Source organism: Eubalaena glacialis, chromosome 1, assembly GCF_028564815.1.
Source record: "Eubalaena glacialis isolate mEubGla1 chromosome 1, mEubGla1.1.hap2.+ XY, whole genome shotgun sequence".
In the NCBI taxonomy this organism is placed as follows: domain Eukaryota; kingdom Metazoa; phylum Chordata; class Mammalia; order Artiodactyla; family Balaenidae; genus Eubalaena; species Eubalaena glacialis.
Window position 1 is genome coordinate 73,510,703 of NC_083716.1, and position 18,410 is coordinate 73,529,112.

The window sequence follows — 18,410 nt, forward strand, 5'->3', positions numbered from 1 at the left end:
CCACAAATATATTGAGGGAAGGCAACGAAGAGGATTTGAAAGCAAGGCAGAATTGCAGGAAACAGAATTCAGGAGGTAGATTCGACTCACCTTGAAAGCACATGAAAAGCGGCAAAGCGTTGACAATGATGCCCTTGGCCAAAAAGGGCGTATGCGTTTTTTCCTGAATATATTCAGGAAAAAACGCATACGCCCTTTTTGGCCAACCAAGCAAGCCAGAAAGGCAAATCGGCGCTACCAAGAAATCTCGCTTGCCAGCGGTCAGAAGGGCCATGCTGAAAAAAGTGTAAAAACCAGAAATGCAGGACAAGCCATGGAGACATGGGAGCCTTGCTACGCTGATGGGCGGGATGGAAATTTCCAACAGCCACTCTGGAGAAGTGTACGCTGTGTCCTGTAATATGTAATAGACACAGCTTGGAGAGCATAGGGCACTTCCACTCATGGGCGTAGAAATCGGGAAACCTAAAAATCAACAAGACACAGGCACCCCAAAGTTTAGGGCTGCTCTGTTTCCAAAAACCTCCACTTCGGTACACCTTAAATATCCCAGGAAAGAGAAAAATGGATAAAGAAGTAGTGGTACTTATGCACAATGGAATGTCACTCAGCCATGAAATCAGTGTCATAAGGCTAGTAGCAGCATGATGAGTGGATTTAGGGACGATGACTCTAAGTGAAGTAAGTCACATAGAAAAGGACACTTATCCTAAAATATCACTTATAGAGGGAATGTCAAAATCGCTACACCTGAACTGAATTCCAAAACAGAACAGAGTCACACATTTAGAAAACACACTATGGCTGCTTAACGGGAAAGGTGAGGCGGGGTGATGCATAAAACAAGGGTTTGACTTTAGCTCAGATACCTTTCCAGAAGCCAAATATGTAATAGACAAGACCTACTCCCTGCTCAGTCAACTGGACTCAACACCCCCTATTCACCGCCCAAGAATATATCTGACTAGTAAGAGTCTTAAAACCTATGTATTGATATCTCTCTGGAAGTGAATCAAGAGGGTGTAAAGCGGCATAAACACAGCAGGGAAAAGCAGCTAAACCCCATTGTAAAAATAAATTACTTAAAAAAAACCCATAAAACAAAGACAGTGAAAGAGAGAGAAATTCTTACAAAATCCGTTCAGGGGCTCTGATGCAACCTGGATTGACCATATCTAGACCCACAACTGGATGAGACATAAGGCTGGACACTCTTGGGGCTGAGAGGATTGGTGAGGTTGGGTGAGCAAACGCAGACCCTTTAAAGTAATACTGCGTGGTACCCATGCCATGGGTCCCAAATCTCCAGGTTCAAGGGCATCTTTCAACATCGAAAACATGCCTGGGAAACCCAGAAGATGGTACACCGTGTGATCGGGAAAGGTTTCTAAAACGCACCTCATTTCTCCTCTCCTTGTGCTCGGGTTCGCCATTCCAGCCGCTTCACTAACAATGTCCCTACGTGGACAATCAGCACCGTTGACCTCCTGTTTCATACAGCTCGCAATTTGTCCTGAGGATGAACAGGAAGAGGGGGAACCAATGAGAGACTAGCTCTAGGTGTTGGGACAGGCACAGGTCACTCTATTTTCTCATCAGGAAGAAGAATGAACCACAGGCTCAGCCTGACCCCCGGAACCAGAATAGGGCCTGAAGCAATCCTGCGCTTTTGCGGCCAGCTCCCAAAAAAGCGAGTTGACAAATGGAGCTCAGGGGCACTGCAATTCTCAAACCTGCAGAGTTATAAATGATAACTCTCGTCCACAAATATATTGAGGGAAGGCAACGAAGAGGATTTGAAAGCAAGGCAGAATTGCAGGAAACAGAATTCAGGAGGTAGATTCGACTCACCTTGAAAGCACATGAAAAGCGGCAAAGCGTTGACAATGATGCCCTTGGCCAAAAAGGGCGTATGCGTTTTTTCCTGAATATATTCAGGAAAAAACGCATACGCCCTTTTTGGCCAACCAAGCAAGCCAGAAAGGCAAATCGGCGCTACAAAGAAGTCTCGCTTGCCAGCGGTCAGAAGGGCCATGCTGAAAAAAGTGTAAAAACCAGAAATGCAGGACAGGCCATGGAGACATGGGAGCCTTGCTACGCTGATGGGCGGGATGGAAATTTCCAACAGCCACTCTGGAGAAGTGTACGCTGTGTCCTGTAATATGTAATAAACACAGCTTAGAGAGCTTAGGGCACTTCCACTCATGGGCGTAGAAATCGGGAAACCTAAAAATCAACAAGACACAGGCACCCCAAAGTTTAGGGCTGCTCTGTTTCCAAAAACCTCCACTTCGGTACACCTTAAATATCCCAGGAAAGAGAAAAATGGATAAAGAAGTAGTGGTACTTATGCACAATGGAATGTCACTCAGCCATGAAATCAGTGTCATAAGGCTAGTAGCAGCATGATGAGTGGATTTAGGGACGATGACTCTAAGTGAAGTAAGTCACACAGAAAAGGACACTTATCCTAAGATATCACTTATAGAGGGAATGTCAAAATCGCTACACCTGAACTGAATTCCAAAACAGAACAGAGTCACACATTTAGAAAACACACTATGGCTGCTTAACGGGAAAGGTGAGGTGGGGCGATGCATAAAACAAGGGTTTGAAATTAGCTCAGATACCGTTCCACAAGCCAAATATGTAATAGACAAGACCTACTCCCTGCTCAGTCAACTGGACTCAACGCCCCCTATTCACCGCCCAAGAATATATCTGACTAGGAAGAGTCTTAAAACCTATGTATTGATATCTCTCTGGAAGTGAATCAAGAGGGTGTAAAGCGGCATAAACACAGCAGGGAAAAGCAGCTAAACCCCATTATAAAAATAGATTACATTAAAAAAAAAACCCATTAAACAAAGACAGTGAAAGAGAGAGAAATTCTTACAAAATCCGTTCAGGGGCTCTGATGCAACCTGGATTGACCATATCTAGACCCACAGCTGGATGAGACATAAGGCTGGACACTCTTGGGGCTGAGAGGATTGGTGAGGTTGGGTGAGCAAACGCAGACCCTTTAAAGTAATACTGCGTGGTACCCATGCCATGGGTCCCAAATCTCCACGTTCAAGGGCATCTTCCTACATCGAAAACATGCCTGGGAAACCCAGAAGATGGTACACCGTGTGATCGGGAAAGGTTTCTAAAACGCACCTCATTTCTCCTCTCCTTGTGCTCGGGTTCGCCATTCCAGCCGCTTCACTAACAATGTCCCTACGTGGACAATCAGCACCGTTGACCTCCTTTTTCATACAGCTCGCAATTTGTCCTGAGGATGAACAGGAAGAGGGGGAACCAATGAGAGACTAGCTCTAGGTGTTGGGACAGGCACAGGTCACTCTATTTTCTCATCAGGAAGAAGAATGAACCACAGGCTCAGCCTGACCCCCGGAACCAGAATAGGGCCTGAAGCAATCCTGCGCTTTTGCGGCCGGCTCCCAAAAAAGCGAGTTGACAAATGGAGCTCAGGGGCACTGCAATTCTCAAACCTGCAGAGTTATAAATGATAACTCTCGTCCACAAATATATTGAGGGAAGGCAACGAAGAGGATTTGAAAGCAAGGCAGAATTGCAGGAAACAGAATTCAGGAGGTAGATTCGACTCACCTTGAAAGCACATGAAAAGCGGCAAAGCGTTGACAATGATGCCCTTGGCCAAAAAGGGCGTATGCGTTTTTTCCTGAATATATTCAGGAAAAAACGCATACGCCCTTTTTGGCCAACCAAGCAAGCCAGAAAGGCAAATCGGCGCTACAAAGAAGTCTCGCTTGCCAGCGGTCAGAAGGGCCATGCTGAAAAAAGTGTAAAAACCAGAAATGCAGGACAGGCCATGGAGACATGGGAGCCTTGCTACGCTGATGGGCGGGATGGAAATTTCCAACAGCCACTCTGGAGAAGTGTACGCTGTGTCCTGTAATATGTAATAGACACAGCTTAGAGAGCATAGGGCACTTCCACTCATGGGCGTAGAAATCGGGAAACCTAAAAATCAACAAGACACAGGCACCCCAACGTTTAGGGCTGCTCTGTTTCCAAAAACCTCCACTTCGGTACACCTTAAATATCCCGGGAAAGAGAAAAATGGATAAAGAAGTAGTGGTACTTATGCACAATGGAATGTCACTCAGGCATAAAATCAGTGTCATATGGTTAGTAGCAGCATGATGAGTGGATTTAGGGACGATGACTCTAAGTGAAGTAAGTCACACAGAAAAGGACACTTATCCTAAGATATCACTTATAGAGGGAATGTCAAAATCGCTACACCTGAACTGAATTCCAAAACAGAACAGAGTCACACATTTAGAAAACACACTATGGCTGCTTAACGGGAAAGGTGAGGTGGGGCGATGCATAAAACAAGGGTTTGAAATTAGCTCAGATACCGTTCCAGAAGCCAAATATGTAACAGACAAGACCTACTCCCTGCTCAGTGAACTGGACTCAACGCCCCCTATTCACCGCCCAAGAATATATCTGACTAGTAAGAGTCTTAAAACCTATGTATTGATATCTCTCTGGCAGTGAATCAAGAGGGTGTAAAGCGGCATAAACACAGCAGGGAAAAGCAGCTAAACCCCATTATAAAAATAGATTACATTAAAAAAAAAACCCATTAAACAAAGACAGTGAAAGAGAGAGAAATTCTTACAAAATCCGTTCAGGGGCACTGATGCAACCTTGATTGACCATATCTAGACCCACAGCTGGATGAGACATAAGGCTGGACACTCTTGGGGCTGAGAGGATTGGTGAGGTTGGGTGAGCAAACGCAGACCCTTTAAAGTAATACTGCGTGGTACCCATGCCATGGGTCCCAAATCTCCAGGTTCAAGGGCATCTTCCTACATCGAAAACATGCCTGGGAAACCCAGAATATGGTACACCGTGTGATCGGGAAAGGTTTCTAAAACGCACCTCATTTCTCCTCTCCTTGTGCTCGGGTTCGCCATTCCAGTCGCTTCACTAACAATCTCCCTACTTGGAGAATCAGCACCGTTGACCTCCTGTTTCGTATAGCTCGGAATTTGTCCTGAGGATGAACGGGAAGAGGGGGAACCAATGAGAGACTAGCTCTAGGTGTTGGGACAGGCACAGGTCACTCTATTTTCTCATCAGGAAGAAGAATGAACCACAGGCTCAGCCTGACCCCCGGAACCAGAATAGGGCCTGAAGCAATCCTGCGCTTTTGCGGCCAGCTCCCAAAAAAGCGAGTTGACAAATGGAGCTCAGGGGCACTGCAATTCTCAAACCTGCAGAGTTATAAATGATAACTCCCGTCCACAAATATATTGAGGGAAGGCAACGAAGAGGATTTGAAAGCAAGGCAGAATTGCAGGAAACAGAATTCAGGAGGTAGATTCGACTCACCTTGAAAGCACATGAAAAGCGGCAAAGCGTTGACAATGATGCCCTTGGCCAAAAAGGGCGTATGCGTTTTTTCCTGAATATATTCAGGAAAAAACGCATACGCCCTTTTTGGCCAACCAAGCAAGCCGGAAAGGCAAATCGGCGCTACCAAGAAATCTCGCTTGCCAGCGGTCAGAAGGGCCATGCTGAAAAAAGTGTAAAAACCAGAAATGCAGGACTGGCCATGGAGACATGGGAGCCTTGCTACGCTGATGGGCGGGATGGAAATTTCCAACAGCCACTCTGGAGAAGTGTACGCTGTGTCCTGTAATATGTAATAGACAAAGCTTAGAGAGCATAGGGCACTTCCACTCATGGGCGTAGAAATCGGGAAACCTAAAAATCAACAAGACACAGGCACCCCAAAGTTTAGGGCTGCTCTGTTTCCAAAAACCTCCACTTCGGTACACCTTAAATATCCCAGGAAAGAGAAAAATGGATAAAGAAGTAGTGGTACTTATGCACAATGGAATGTCACTCAGCCATGAAATCAGTGTCATAAGGCTAGTAGCAGCATGATGAGTGGATTTAGGGACGATGACTCTAAGTGAAGTAAGTCACATAGAAAAGGACACTTATCCTAAGATATCACATATAGAGGGAATGTCAAAATCGCTACACCTGAACTGAATTCCAAAACAGAACAGAGTCACACATTTAGAAAACACACTATGGCTGCTTAACGGGAAAGGTGAGGCGGGGTGATGCATAAAACAAGGGTTTGACTTTAGCTCAGATACCTTTCCAGAAGCCAAATATGTAATAGACAAGACCTACTCCCTGCTCAGTCAACTGGACTCAACACCCCCTATTCACCGCCCAAGAATATATCTGACTAGTAAGAGTCTTAAAACCTATGTATTGATATCTCTCTGGAAGTGAATCAAGAGGGTGTAAAGCGGCATAAACACAGCAGGGAAAAGCAGCTAAACCCCATTATAAAAATAGATTACTTTAAAAAAAACCCATAAAACAAAGACAGTGAAAGAGAGAGAAATTCTTACAAAATCCGTTCAGGGGCTCTGATGCAACTGGATTGACCATATCTAGACCCACAGCTGGATGAGACAGAAGGCTGGACACTCTTGGGGCTGAGAGGATTGGTGAGGTTGGGTGAGCAAACGCAGACCCTTTAAAGTAATAGTGCGTGGTACCCATGCCATGGGTCCCAAATCTCCAGGTTCAAGGGCATCTTCCTACATCGAAAACATGCCTGGGAAACCCAGAAGATGGTACACCGTGTGATCGGGAAAGGTTTCTAAAACGCACCTCATTTCTCCTCTCCTTGTGCTAGGGTTCGCCATTCCAGCCGCTTCACTAAAAATCTCCCTACTTGGAGAATCAGCACCGTAGACCTCCTGTTTCGTACAGGTCGCAAATTGTCCTGAGGATGAACGGGAAGAGGGGGAACCAATGAGAGACTAGCTCTAGGTGTTGGGACAGGCACAGGTCACTCAATATTCCCATCAGGAAGAAGAATGAACCACAGGCTCAGCCTGCCCCCCGGAACCAGAATAGGGCCTGAAGCAATCCTGCGCTTTTGCAGCCAGCTCCCAAATAAGCGAGTTGACAAATGGAGCTCAGGGGCACTGCAATTCACAAACCTGCAGAGTTATAAATGATAACTCTCGTCCACAAATATATTGAGGGAAGGCAACGAAGAGGATTTGAAAGCAAGGCAGAATTGCAGGAAACAGTTTTCAGGAGGTAGATACGACTCGCCTTGAAAGCACATGAAAAGCGGCAAAGCGTTGACAATGAGGCCCTTGGCCAAAAAGGGCGTATGCGTTTTTTCCTGAATATATTCAGGAAAAAACGCATACGCCCTTTTAGGGCCAACCAAGCAAGCCGGAAAGGCAAATCGGCGCTACAAAGAAGTCTCGCTTGCCAGCGGTCAAAAGGGCCATGCTGAAAAAAGTGTAAAAACCAGAAATGCAGGACAGGCCATGGAGACATGGGAGCCTTGCTACGCTGATGGGCGGGATGGAAATTGCCAACAGCCACTCTGGAGAAGTGTACGCTGCGTCCTGAAACATGTAATAGACACAGCTGAGAGAGCATAGGGCACTTCCACTCATGGGCGTAGAAATCGGGAAACCTAAAAATCAACAAGACACAGGCACCCCAAAGTTTAGGGCTGCTCTGTTTCCAGAACCTCCACTTCGGTACACCTTAAATATCCCAGGAAAGAGAAAAATGGATAAAGAATTTGTGGTACTTATGCACAATGGAATATCACTCAGCCATGAAATCAGTGTCATAAGGCTAGTAGCAGCATGATGAGTGGATTTAGGGACGATGACTCTAGGTGAAGTAAGTCACACAGAAAAGGACACTTATCCTAAGATATCACTTAGAGAGGGAATGTCAAAATCGCTACACCTGAACTGAATTCCAAAACAGAACAGAGTCACACATTTAGAAAACACACTATGGCTGCTTAACGGGAAAGGTGAGGTGGGGTGATGCATAAAACAAGGGTTTCAAATTAGCTCAGATACCGTTCCAGAAGCCACATATGTAATAGACAAGACCTACTCCCTGCTCAGTGAACTGGACTCAACACCCCCTATTCACCGCCCAAGAATATATCTGACTAGGAAGAGTCTTAAAACCTATGTATTGATATCTCTCTGGAAGTGAATCAAGAGGGTGTAAAGCGGCATAAACACAGCAGGGAAAAGCAGCTAAACCCCATTATAAAAATAGATTACTTAAAAAAACAACCCATAAAACAAAGACAGTGAAAGAGAGAGAAATTCTTACAAAATCCGTTCAGGGGCTCTGATGCAACTGGATTGACCATATCTAGACCCACAGCTGGATGAGACAGAAGGCTGGACACTCTTGGGGCTGAGAGGATTGGTGAGGTTGGGTGAGCAAACGCAGACCCTTTAAAGTAATAGTGCGTGGTACCCATGCCATGGGTCCCAAATCTCCAGGTTCAAGGGCATCTTCCTACATCGAAAACATGCCTGGGAAACCCAGAAGATGGTACACCGTGTGATCGGGAAAGGTTTCTAAAACGCACCTCATTTCTCCTCTCCTTGTGCTCGGGTTCGCCATTCCAGCCGCTTCACTAACAATCTCCCTACTTGGAGAATCAGCACCGTTGACCTCCTGTTTCGTACAGGTCGCAATTTGTCCTGAGGATGAACGGGAAGAGGGGGAACCAATGAGAGACTAGCTCTAGGTGTTGGGACAGGCACAGGTCACTCTATTTTCCCATCAGGAAGAAGAATGAACCACAGGCTCAGCCTGCCCCCCGGAACCAGAATAGGGCCTGAAGCAATCCTGCGCTTTTGCGGCCAGCTCCCAAAAAAGCGAGTTGACAAATGGAGCTCAGGGGCACTGCAATTCACAAACCTGCAGAGTTATAAATGAGAACTCTCGTCCACAAATATATTGAGGGAAGGCAACGAAGAGGATTTGAAAGCAAGGCAGAATTGCAGGAAACATATTTCAGAAAGTAGATTCGACTCGCCTTGAAAGCACATGAAAAGCGGCAAAGCGTTGACAATGAGGCCCTTGGCCAAAAAGGGCGTATGCGTTTTTTCCTGAATATATTCAGGAAAAAACGCATACGCCCTTTTTGGCCAACCAAGCAAGCCGGAAAGGCAAATCGGCGCTACAAAGAAGTCTCGCTTGCCAGCGGTCATAAGGGCCATGCTGAAAAAAGTGTAAAAACCAGAAATGCAGGACAGGCCATGGAGACATGGGAGCCTTGCTACGCTGATGGGCGGGATGGAAATTGCCAACAGCCACTCTGGAGAAGTGTACGCTGCGTCCTGAAACATGTAATAGACACAGCTGAGAGAGCATAGGGCACTTCCACTCATGGGCGTAGAAATCGGGAAACCTAAAAATCAACAAGACACAGGCACCCCAAAGTTTAGGGCTGCTCTGTTTCCAGAACCTCCACTTCGGTACACCTTAAATATCCCAGGAAAGAGAAAAATGGATAAAGAATTTGTGGTACTTATGCACAATGGAATATCACTCAGCCATGAAATCAGTGTCATAAGGCTAGTAGCAGCATGATGAGTGGATTTAGGGACGATGACTCTAGGTGAAGTAAGTCACACAGAAAAGGACACTTATCCTAAGATATCACTTAGAGAGGGAATGTCAAAATCGCTACACCTGAACTGAATTCCAAAACAGAACAGAGTCACACATTTAGAAAACACACTATGGCTGCTTAACGGGAAAGGTGAGGTGGGGTGATGCATAAAACAAGGGTTTCAAATTAGCTCAGATACCGTTCCAGAAGCCACATATGTAATAGACAAGACCTACTCCCTGCTCAGTGAACTGGACCCAACACCCCCTATTCACCGCCCAAGAATATATCTGACTAGGAAGAGTCTTAAAACCTATGTATTGATATCTCTCTGGAAGTGAATCAAGAGGGTGTAAAGCGGCATAAACACAGCAGGGAAAAGCAGCTAAACCCCATTATAAAAATAGATTACTTAAAAAAACAACCCATAAAACAAAGACAGTGAAAGAGAGAGAAATTCTTACAAAATCCGTTCAGGGGCTCTGATGCAACTGGATTGACCATATCTAGACCCACAGCTGGATGAGACAGAAGGCTGGACACTCTTGGGGCTGAGAGGATTGGTGAGGTTGGGTGAGCAAACGCAGACCCTTTAAAGTAATAGTGCGTGGTACCCATGCCATGGGTCCCAAATCTCCAGGTTCAAGGGCATCTTCCTACATCGAAAACATGCCTGGGAAACCCAGAAGATGGTACACCGTGTGATCGGGAAAGGTTTCTAAAACGCACCTCATTTCTCCTCTCCTTGTGCTCGGGTTCGCCATTCCAGCCGCTTCACTAACAATCTCCCTACTTGGAGAATCAGCACCGTAGACCTCCTGTTTTGTACAGGTCGCAAATTGTCCTGAGGATGAACGGGAAGAGGGGGAACCAATGAGAGACTAGCTCAAGGTGTTGGGACAGGCACAGGTCACTCAATATTCCCATCAGGAAGAAGAATGAACCACAGGCTCAGCCTGCCCCCCGGAACCAGAATAGGGCCTGAAGCAATCCTGCGCTTTTGCGGCCAGCTCCCAAAAAAGCGAGTTGACAAATGGAGCTCAGGGGCACTGCAATTCACAAACCTGCAGAGTTATAAATGAGAACTCTCGTCCACAAATATATTGAGGGAAGGCAACGAAGAGGATTTGAAAGCAAGGCAGAATTGCAGGAAACAGTTTTCAGGAGGTAGATACGACTCGCCTTGAAAGCACATGAAAAGCGGCAAAGCGTTGACAATGAGGCCCTTGGCCAAAAAGGGCGTATGCGTTTTTTCCTGAATATATTCAGGAAAAAACGCATACGCCCTTTTAGGGCCCACCAAGCAAGCCGGAAAGGCAAATCGGCGCTACAAAGAAGTCTCGCTTGCCAGCGGTCAAAAGGGCCATGCTGAAAAAAGTGTAAAAACCAGAAATGCAGGACAGGCCATGGAGACATGGGAGCCTTGCTACGCTGATGGGCGGGATGGAAATTGCCAACAGCCACTCTGGAGAAGTGTACGCTGCGTCCTGAAACATGTAATAGACACAGCTGAGAGAGCATAGGGCACTTCCACTCATGGGCGTAGAAATCGGGAAACCTAAAAATCAACAAGACACAGGCACCCCAAAGTTTAGGGCTGCTCTGTTTCCAGAACCTCCACTTCGGTACACCTTAAATATCCCAGGAAAGAGAAAAATGGATAAAGAATTTGTGGTACTTATGCACAATGGAATATCACTCAGCCATGAAATCAGTGTCATAAGGCTAGTAGCAGCATGATGAGTGGATTTAGGGACGATGACTCTAGGTGAAGTAAGTCACACAGAAAAGGACACTTATCCTAAGATATCACTTAGAGAGGGAATGTCAAAATCGCTACACCTGAACTGAATTCCAAAACAGAACAGAGTCACACATTTAGAAAACACACTATGGCTGCTTAACGGGAAAGGTGAGGTGGGGTGATGCATAAAACAAGGGTTTCAAATTAGCTCAGATACCGTTCCAGAAGCCACATATGTAATAGACAAGACCTACTCCCTGCTCAGTGAACTGGACTCAACACCCCCTATTCACCGCCCAAGAATATATCTGACTAGGAAGAGTCTTAAAACCTATGTATTGATATCTCTCTGGAAGTGAATCAAGAGGGTGTAAAGCGGCATAAACACAGCAGGGAAAAGCAGCTAAACCCCATTATAAAAATAGATTACTTAAAAAAAACCCCATAAAACAAAGACAGTGAAAGAGAGAGAAATTCTTACAAAATCCGTTCAGGGGCTCTGATGCAACTGGATTGACCATATCTAGACCCACAGCTGGATGAGACAGAAGGCTGGACACTCTTGGGGCTGAGAGGATTGGTGAGGTTGGGTGAGCAAACGCAGACCCTTTAAAGTAATAGTGCGTGGTACCCATGCCATGGGTCCCAAATCTCCAGGTTCAAGGGCATCTTCCTACATCGAAAACATGCCTGGGAAACCCAGAAGATGGTACACCGTGTGATCGGGAAAGGTTTCTAAAACGCACCTCATTTCTCCTCTCCTTGTGCTCGGGTTCGCCATTCCAGCCGCTTCACTAACAATCTCCCTACTTGGAGAATCAGCACCGTTGACCTCCTGTTTCGTACAGGTCGCAATTTGTCCTGAGGATGAACGGGAAGAGGGGGAACCAATGAGAGACTAGCTCTAGGTGTTGGGACAGGCACAGGTCACTCTATTTTCCCATCAGGAAGAAGAATGAACCAGAGGCTCAGCCTGCCCCCCGGAACCAGAATAGGGCCTGAAGCAATCCTGCGCATTTGCAGCCAGCTCCCAAATAAGCGAGTTGACAAATGGAGCTCAGGGGCACTGCAATTCACAAACCTGCAGAGTTATAAATGATAACTCTCGTCCACAAATATATTGAGGGAAGGCAACGAAGAGGATTTGAAAGCAAGGCAGAATTGCAGGAAACAGTTTTCAGGAGGTAGATTCGACTCGCCTTGAAAGCACATGAAAAGCGGCAAAGCGTTGACAATGAGGCCCTTGGCCAAAAAGGGCGTATGCGTTTTTTCCTGAATATATTCAGGAAAAAACGCATACGCCCTTTTAGGGCCCACCAAGCAAGCCGGAAAGGCAAATCGGCGCTACAAAGAAGTCTCGCTTGCCAGCGGTCAAAAGGGTCATGCTGAAAAAAGTGTAAAAACCAGAAATGCAGGACAGGCCATGGAGACATGGGAGCCTTGCTACGCTGATGGGCGGGATGGAAATTGCCAACAGCCACTCTGGAGAAGTGTACGCTGCGTCCTGAAACATGTAATAGACACAGCTGAGAGAGCATAGGGCACTTCCACTCATGGGCGTAGAAATCGGGAAACCTAAAAATCAACAAGACACAGGCACCCCAAAGTTTAGGGCTGCTCTGTTTCCAGAACCTCCACTTCGGTACACCTTAAATATCCCAGGAAAGAGAAAAATGGATAAAGAATTTGTGGTACTTATGCACAATGGAATATCACTCAGCCATGAAATCAGTGTCATAAGGCTAGTAGCAGCATGATGAGTGGATTTAGGGACGATGACTCTAGGTGAAGTAAGTCACACAGAAAAGGACACTTATCCTAAGATATCACTTAGAGAGGGAATGTCAAAATCGCTACACCTGAACTGAATTCCAAAACAGAACAGAGTCACACATTTAGAAAACACACTATGGCTGCTTAACGGGAAAGGTGAGGTGGGGTGATGCATAAAACAAGGGTTTCAAATTAGCTCAGATACCGTTCCAGAAGCCACATATGTAATAGACAAGACCTACTCCCTGCTCAGTGAACTGGACTCAACACCCCCTATTCACCGCCCAAGAATATATCTGACTAGGAAGAGTCTTAAAACCTATGTATTGATATCTCTCTGGAAGTGAATCAAGAGGGTGTAAAGCGGCATAAACACAGCAGGGAAAAGCAGCTAAACCCCATTATAAAAATAGATTACTTAAAAAAAACCCCATAAAACAAAGACAGTGAAAGAGAGAGAAATTCTTACAAAATCCGTTCAGGGGCTCTGATGCAACTGGATTGACCATATCTAGACCCACAGCTGGATGAGACAGAAGGCTGGACACTCTTGGGGCTGAGAGGATTGGTGAGGTTGGGTGAGCAAACGCAGACCCTTTAAAGTAATAGTGCGTGGTACCCATGCCATGGGTCCCAAATCTCCAGGTTCAAGGGCATCTTCCTACATCGAAAACATGCCTGGGAAACCCAGAAGATGGTACACCGTGTGATCGGGAAAGGTTTCTAAAACGCACCTCATTTCTCCTCTCCTTGTGCTCGGGTTCGCCATTCCAGCCGCTTCACTAACAATCTCCCTACTTGGAGAATCAGCACCGTAGACCTCCTGTTTCGTACAGGTCGCAAATTGTCCTGAGGATGAACGGGAAGAGGGGGAACCAATGAGAGACTAGCTCTAGGTGTTGGGACAGGCACAGGTCACTCTATTTTCCCATCAGGAAGAAGAATGAACCACAGGCTCAGCCTTCCCCCCGGAACCAGAATAGGGCCTGAAGCAATCCTGCGCATTTGCAGCCAGCTCCCAAATAAGCGAGTTGACAAATGGAGCTCAGGGGCACTGCAATTCACAAACCTGCAGAGTTATAAATGATAACTCTCGTCCACAAATATATTGAGGGAAGGCAACGAAGAGGATTTGAAAGCAAGGCAGAATTGCAGGAAACAGTTTTCAGGAGGTAGATTCGACTCGCCTTGAAAGCACATGAAAAGCGGCAAAGCGTTGACAATGAGGCCCTTGGCCAAAAAGGGCGTATGCGTTTTTTCCTGAATATATTCAGGAAAAAACGCGTACGCCCTTTTAGGGCCAACCAAGCAAGCCGGAAAGGCAAATCGGCGCTACAAAGAAGTCTCGCTTGCCAGCGGTCAAAAGGGCCATGCTGAAAAAAGTGTAAAAACCAGAAATGCAGGACAGGCCATGGAGACATGGGAGCCTTGCTACGCTGATGGGCGGGATGGAAATTGCCAACAGCCACTCTGGAGAAGTGTACGCTGCGTCCTGAAACATGTAATAGACACAGCTGAGAGAGCATAGGGCACTTCCACTCATGGGCGTAGAAATCGGGAAACCTAAAAATCAACAAGACACAGGCACCCCAAAGTTTAGGGCTGCTCTGTTTCCAGAACCTCCACTTCGGTACACCTTAAATATCCCAGGAAAGAGAAAAATGGATAAAGAATTTGTGGTACTTATGCACAATGGAATATCACTCAGCCATGAAATCAGTGTCATAAGGCTAGTAGCAGCATGATGAGTGGATTTAGGGACGATGACTCTAGGTGAAGTAAGTCACACAGAAAAGGACACTTATCCTAAGATATCACTTAGAGAGGGAATGTCAAAATCGCTACACCTGAACTGAATTCCAAAACAGAACAGAGTCACACATTTAGAAAACACACTATGGCTGCTTAACGGGAAAGGTGAGGTGGGGTGATGCATAAAACAAGGGTTTCAAATTAGCTCAGATACCGTTCCAGAAGCCACATATGTAATAGACAAGACCTACTCCCTGCTCAGTGAACTGGACTCAACACCCCCTATTCACCGCCCAAGAATATATCTGACTAGGAAGAGTCTTAAAACCTATGTATTGATATCTCTCTGGAAGTGAATCAAGAGGGTGTAAAGCGGCATAAACACAGCAGGGAAAAGCAGCTAAACCCCATTATAAAAATAGATTACTTAAAAAAACAACCCATAAAACAAAGACAGTGAAAGAGAGAGAAATTCTTACAAAATCCGTTCAGGGGCTCTGATGCAACTGGATTGACCATATCTAGACCCACAGCTGGATGAGACAGAAGGCTGGACACTCTTGGGGCTGAGAGGATTGGTGAGGTTGGGTGAGCAAACGCAGACCCTTTAAAGTAATAGTGCGTGGTACCCATGCCATGGGTCCCAAATCTCCAGGTTCAAGGGCATCTTCCTACATCGAAAACATGCCTGGGAAACCCAGAAGATGGTACACCGTGTGATCGGGAAAGGTTTCTAAAACGCACCTCATTTCTCCTCTCCTTGTGCTCGGGTTCGCCATTCCAGCCGCTTCACTAACAATCTCCCTACTTGGAGAATCAGCACCGTAGACCTCCTGTTTTGTACAGGTCGCAAATTGTCCTGAGGATGAACGGGAAGAGGGGGAACCAATGAGAGACTAGCTCAAGGTGTTGGGACAGGCACAGGTCACTCAATATTCCCATCAGGAAGAAGAATGAACCACAGGCTCAGCCTGCCCCCCGGAACCAGAATAGGGCCTGAAGCAATCCTGCGCTTTTGCGGCCAGCTCCCAAAAAAGCGAGTTGACAAATGGAGCTCAGGGGCACTGCAATTCACAAACCTGCAGAGTTATAAATGAGAACTCTCGTCCACAAATATATTGAGGGAAGGCAACGAAGAGGATTTGAAAGCAAGGCAGAATTGCAGGAAACAGTTTTCAGGAGGTAGATACGACTCGCCTTGAAAGCACATGAAAAGCGGCAAAGCGTTGACAATGAGGCCCTTGGCCAAAAAGGGCGTATGCGTTTTTTCCTGAATATATTCAGGAAAAAACGCATACGCCCTTTTAGGGCCCACCAAGCAAGCCGGAAAGGCAAATCGGCGCTACAAAGAAGTCTCGCTTGCCAGCGGTCAAAAGGGCCATGCTGAAAAAAGTGTAAAAACCAGAAATGCAGGACAGGCCATGGAGACATGGGAGCCTTGCTACGCTGATGGGCGGGATGGAAATTGCCAACAGCCACTCTGGAGAAGTGTACGCTGCGTCCTGAAACATGTAATAGACACAGCTGAGAGAGCATAGGGCACTTCCACTCATGGGCGTAGAAATCGGGAAACCTAAAAATCAACAAGACACAGGCACCCCAAAGTTTAGGGCTGCTCTGTTTCCAGAACCTCCACTTCGGTACACCTTAAATATCCCAGGAAAGAGAAAAATGGATAAAGAATTTGTGGTACTTATGCACAATGGAATATCACTCAGCCATGAAATCAGTGTCATAAGGCTAGTAGCAGCATGATGAGTGGATTTAGGGACGATGACTCTAGGTGAAGTAAGTCACACAGAAAAGGACACTTATCCTAAGATATCACTTAGAGAGGGAATGTCAAAATCGCTACACCTGAACTGAATTCCAAAACAGAACAGAGTCACACATTTAGAAAACACACTATGGCTGCTTAACGGGAAAGGTGAGGTGGGGTGATGCATAAAACAAGGGTTTCAAATTAGCTCAGATACCGTTCCAGAAGCCACATATGTAATAGACAAGACCTACTCCCTGCTCAGTGAACTGGACTCAACACCCCCTATTCACCGCCCAAGAATATATCTGACTAGGAAGAGTCTTAAAACCTATGTATTGATATCTCTCTGGAAGTGAATCAAGAGGGTGTAAAGCGGCATAAACACAGCAGGGAAAAGCAGCTAAACCCCATTATAAAAATAGATTACTTAAAAAAAACCCCATAAAACAAAGACAGTGAAAGAGAGAGAAATTCTTACAAAATCCGTTCAGGGGCTCTGATGCAACTGGATTGACCATATCTAGACCCACAGCTGGATGAGACAGAAGGCTGGACACTCTTGGGGCTGAGAGGATTGGTGAGGTTGGGTGAGCAAACGCAGACCCTTTAAAGTAATAGTGCGTGGTACCCATGCCATGGGTCCCAAATCTCCAGGTTCAAGGGCATCTTCCTACATCGAAAACATGCCTGGGAAACCCAGAAGATGGTACACCGTGTGATCGGGAAAGGTTTCTAAAACGCACCTCATTTCTCCTCTCCTTGTGCTCGGGTTCGCCATTCCAGCCGCTTCACTAACAATCTCCCTACTTGGAGAATCAGCACCGTTGACCTCCTGTTTCGTACAGGTCGCAATTTGTCCTGAGGATGAACGGGAAGAGGGGGAACCAATGAGAGACTAGCTCTAGGTGTTGGGACAGGCACAGGTCACTCTATTTTCCCATCAGGAAGAAGAATGAACCACAGGCTCAGCCTGCCCCCCGGAACCAGAATAGGGCCTGAAGCAATCCTGCGCATTTGCAGCCAGCTCCCAAATAAGCGAGTTGACAAATGGAGCTCAGGGGCACTGCAATTCACAAACCTGCAGAGTTATAAATGATAACTCTCGTCCACAAATATATTGAGGGAAGGCAACGAAGAGGATTTGAAAGCAAGGCAGAATTGCAGGAAACAGTTTTCAGGAGGTAGATTCGACTCGCCTTGAAAGCACATGAAAAGCGGCAAAGCGTTGACAATGAGGCCCTTGGCCAAAAAGGGCGTATGCGTTTTTTCCTGAATATATTCAGGAAAAAACGCATACGCCCTTTTAGGGCCCACCAAGCAAGCCGGAAAGGCAAATCGGCGCTACAAAGAAGTCTCGCTTGCCAGCGGTCAAAAGGGCCATGCTGAAAAAAGTGTAAAAACCAGAAATGCAGGACAGGCCATGGAGACATGGGAGCCTTGCTACGCTGATGGGCGGGATGGAAATTGCCAACAGCCACTCTGGAGAAGTGTACGCTGCGTCCTGAAACATGTAATAGACACAGCTGAGAGAGCATAGGGCACTTCCACTCATGGGCGTAGAAATCGGGAAACCTAAAAATCAACAAGACACAGGCACCCCAAAGTTTAGGGCTGCTCTGTTTCCAGAACCTCCACTTCGGTACACCTTAAATATCCCAGGAAAGAGAAAAATGGATAAAGAATTTGTGGTACTTATGCACAATGGAATATCACTCAGCCATGAAATCAGTGTCATAAGGCTAGTAGCAGCATGATGAGTGGATTTAGGGACGATGACTCTAGGTGAAGTAAGTCACACAGAAAAGGACACTTATCCTAAGATATCACTTAGAGAGGGAATGTCAAAATCGCTACACCTGAACTGAATTCCAAAACAGAACAGAGTCACACATTTAGAA